Here is a 3,740-nt window from a genome sequence, read left to right as displayed (position 1 = left end):
GACTAACAGAATTTCCCAATCCCTCCCTGCTCCCAAGGGAAAAAAAAATAAAGGAATTACCTTAGAGAAAGCAAAGCAAAAGGTAGACTGTTAAAAGCTTCCATATTACTTTTATCATATGCGCTTAAATGCACGAGCAATCTACCGATATGCTTTTAATAGTTTCCCTGTGAAGCTCATACAAAATGAAAAGAAAAGTGTTGATCCCATTTTCACGCTCTTAGTAAAAGTGTTCAAAATTTGCGTGGTTCTTTGAAGAGTTTTTTTTAAAGGGGTATACAGGAAAAAAAGCTCTGCTGCGTCAAAGGTGTGCATTTTTGCCAAATGAACATTGTCAACTTTTGCTTTGATGAAAATTCTTCAAATAAAAAAAACGTCAACAGAGTGATTGTAAAGAGCTTTTAATGGAAAAGGGTTGAAAATATATTGTGCAAAATGAAATAAAACAATCCAAAGTTTTTTTTTGTGATACCTACATTAATGAAATTTCAGTGGAATTTTGAAATATGTTCTATAGTATGTACATGGAAATTTCCAATTAGAACATGAGAAAGCAGAAACTATCTCAGAAAATAAAAAAAAGATTCTATAATTCCGTAGTATACAAGAAACTATAGAATTGTTCTTTGATAAGATATTTTAGAAAACTCTTAATTCTATAGGTAGGTAATAAATTGTCATTTTACTCATTAAAATAATGTTAATTTGACAATAGACCTATCGGGTAAACTTTTACGATAAAATCAATTATATTTGTTACATGACGCGTAAAAATAACCTAACATTTTAACTCGCTTTCATTTAATTTAACCTGCTATTTTCCAACTCATTGGGCCTAATTATGCTCTCACTCTTAATTATGATATCACTCTCTTTCTGCATCCTTGATTAATTGCATTTGTTATACAAAAAATGTACTTCCACACTTGTCTATGTGAAGGACATTAGAATTACACAGTGCTTTTTTTTTAAACTCATATGGCTTTAAAAACTCAAATGGACCTATTTGAACTTCGCTTCATTTTGGGCCATTTTTCAGATTTTTGCCCAAAACTTCCCCAGGATCAAAATCCTGTGGATAATTTGAACATATTCTATTGTAAAAGGATGTAGGCTATACTTTTTGGTTGATTTTGGATTAGATTTCCCAAGCATCTGACCAAAATCAAGCAATAATAGGCCGGACCTATCTAAATTTCGTCCACTGTATAAACGTACTTTTATTGGTAGGTTATGTATTATATTTATGATTTTTTACTAGGTATTTTTTTCTTCTCTTTTCAGATAGACGAAGAATACCAGGACAATGCATCGTAGCACCACAGGACCGAGAAGGAAGGACATCATTCAGCGCATCATACATTTGTAGGTATAAGTAATTATAATGAGATTTTTTATTTAAGTGATATCGTTTACAGTTCACAGGAAGGTAGGAAAATAGGGTAAATAGGATACAAAAACGGATCTACAGTGAGGTAGGTGGAAAATAGTCGCGAATTTGTCTAAGAGCCACACAAACTTAATAAAAATTCCGGAGCGAATGGGCCTTATTCAATGACCAAGAAAACCTTGAAATCTTTGAATTTTGTACTGAAATTTAAGGATTTCAAGTGAATTTCAAGGGTTTCTTGGTCGCTGAATAAGGCCCATTGGATATCAATTTATAAGTCATTATTTGTGAAAATTTTAACATACTCCTTTCGAGGGCTGCATTGTAAAACCGGCTAAGTCGGTATGAGCTCCGAACTGACTTAGCCGGTTTTACAATGCAGCCCTCGCTTTGCTTATCTGGGTAAATGCAGAAAATACTTAAATTTTCATTGTAGACCGAATATTCTAATCTTATTATGACGGCTGCGGAGTGAGTAAAATGCAAGTTTTTATCGTAAGAATTCAATCAAATTTTAATTCAATTAAATAAAAGGAATATAGTGAGCGGATGGGTGGGTACTTTACTAGATTTAATATCTTGTTAGTCCTCTTCGGTGGTTGTCGAAAAATTTGTGTCCAACGATGTGGGCTGTGATGGGGCCAGAATCCTTTGATTCCAACTGTTTTTCCCTCCTCTGATGAAGTTGATGAACCGTGTCACAATGTCCTGGGTATGGTCCCATCCTACAGCACTTGCAGCCAAAACCTCCTCGTGGATTATGCAATAAACTGCATAAATGTCGGGATATTCTCTCAACATATATCCAAGAAATCCCTGGTTGATTCCCGTCATGGTGTTTGCCCCATCCGTCGCGACGCTCGAAACCTTTTCCTCTGCCCCAATTTTTTTTAAGTGAGGTGAAAACTGCCTCAAATATCAGTTTGCCCGTTGCTCGGGTTTTCAGTTCCACCACATCTAGCAGCTCTTCAAAGAAATCTGTTTCATTTTCAAAACCTCTTAGAAAAATCATTATCTGACTGCGATCTGTACAGTCAGTAGATTCGTCGACAGCAATCCCAATTTCAGAGCAACGGACTGTCTTCTCCTTAAGTTTTTGCTCTTCAATGTTGTTGAGCTTTTGAACTTTCCGTGATACGGACCATCGGCTGGTAGCAACGTCCTCCATCCAGGATCATTGCCGCGCCTTCTTCGCCATGTTCCCAAAAGGATTTCACAAGTCCCGCTTCAAATTTCTAGAAGGTGAGTAGGTTAGCATTTGCTCTCCAATGATTTTTGATATGTCACGTGACATATCCGGCGAAATCTTAAGATTATGACTATCGGAAATTATAAAAAATAGAAAAAAATATGCTGATTTTCAAAGTACTGAAAATCTAGCATTTTTTCCCAAATTTGATGCAAAAAAAATCGACTATAAAGGAATTAATTGGACAAATCAAAAAAATCAAAAAATATGTCTTGAAAGATTGATCCTTTAGCTGACAAAGAAAACAACCAAAAATATTAACTAGAAGTATCTCTAAAAAAAATCATTTTCGTTTTGGGTCAGGGTATGACCCAAAAAACGTTAAAGGGTTAAACTGTCTTAGTGTGAATTGACACAGAGCTTTGATTTGTTTATCCACATCTAATCCGTTCTTGGAAACTTATATTTAAATTACCACGGTGTACTTTTACAGCGAGGGGAATGAGAAAGTGTCAGGAAATCAATAATCATGGGAAAATCCCAAGGGGAGCGTACGTAGGAAACATGAGGGATTTAAATTTTTTAAAACCCTTTCACTTGCTATGGAATTTTCATGGGGAAATTCAGCCCTTATATAGGATGGTTTATTGTCTATTATTTGAGCTGGTCTCACCTGTAATTTACTTTTTTTATGTATACACATCATTTTTCTCATTAGTTATTCAACTAGAAAACTCTTTCGTTCTTTTTTCTGTGCAGAAACTTAGAAAGGAAAATAGGGTTTATTTTAGGGAAAGTAGAGTAATTAGTTTTCTTATTCTTTTTGCGAGGAAAGTTCCCAACTAAAGTGAAAGGATTTTTTTCTTTTAAATTTATAGAGTTTTGAATTTAGTTTAAAATTTATTCCTTGAAATAAAAGATCATTGCTCGTTTTTTCCTCAACAACGGAATACCCCCCATACCTTTTCGTTTTAAATAAAATTCACCTTCTGAATAAAACATACAATACCTACCGTACTGTTGAAAGTGATCTAAGCCCCCCTTCCCTACCCTCTTTCCGAGCAACCACCACCGAAGAACATCCCAGGCAGGTGAAGTTTCCCAAAAGGCGAAGGAAGATTAAATGCAAGAAGTTATTTGTGATAAAACTAATTGATGAAT

Source organism: Lutzomyia longipalpis, chromosome 4 (assembly GCF_024334085.1).
Source record: "Lutzomyia longipalpis isolate SR_M1_2022 chromosome 4, ASM2433408v1".
NCBI classification, from domain to species: domain Eukaryota; kingdom Metazoa; phylum Arthropoda; class Insecta; order Diptera; family Psychodidae; genus Lutzomyia; species Lutzomyia longipalpis.
Note: the sequence above shows the minus strand (reverse complement) of the source record.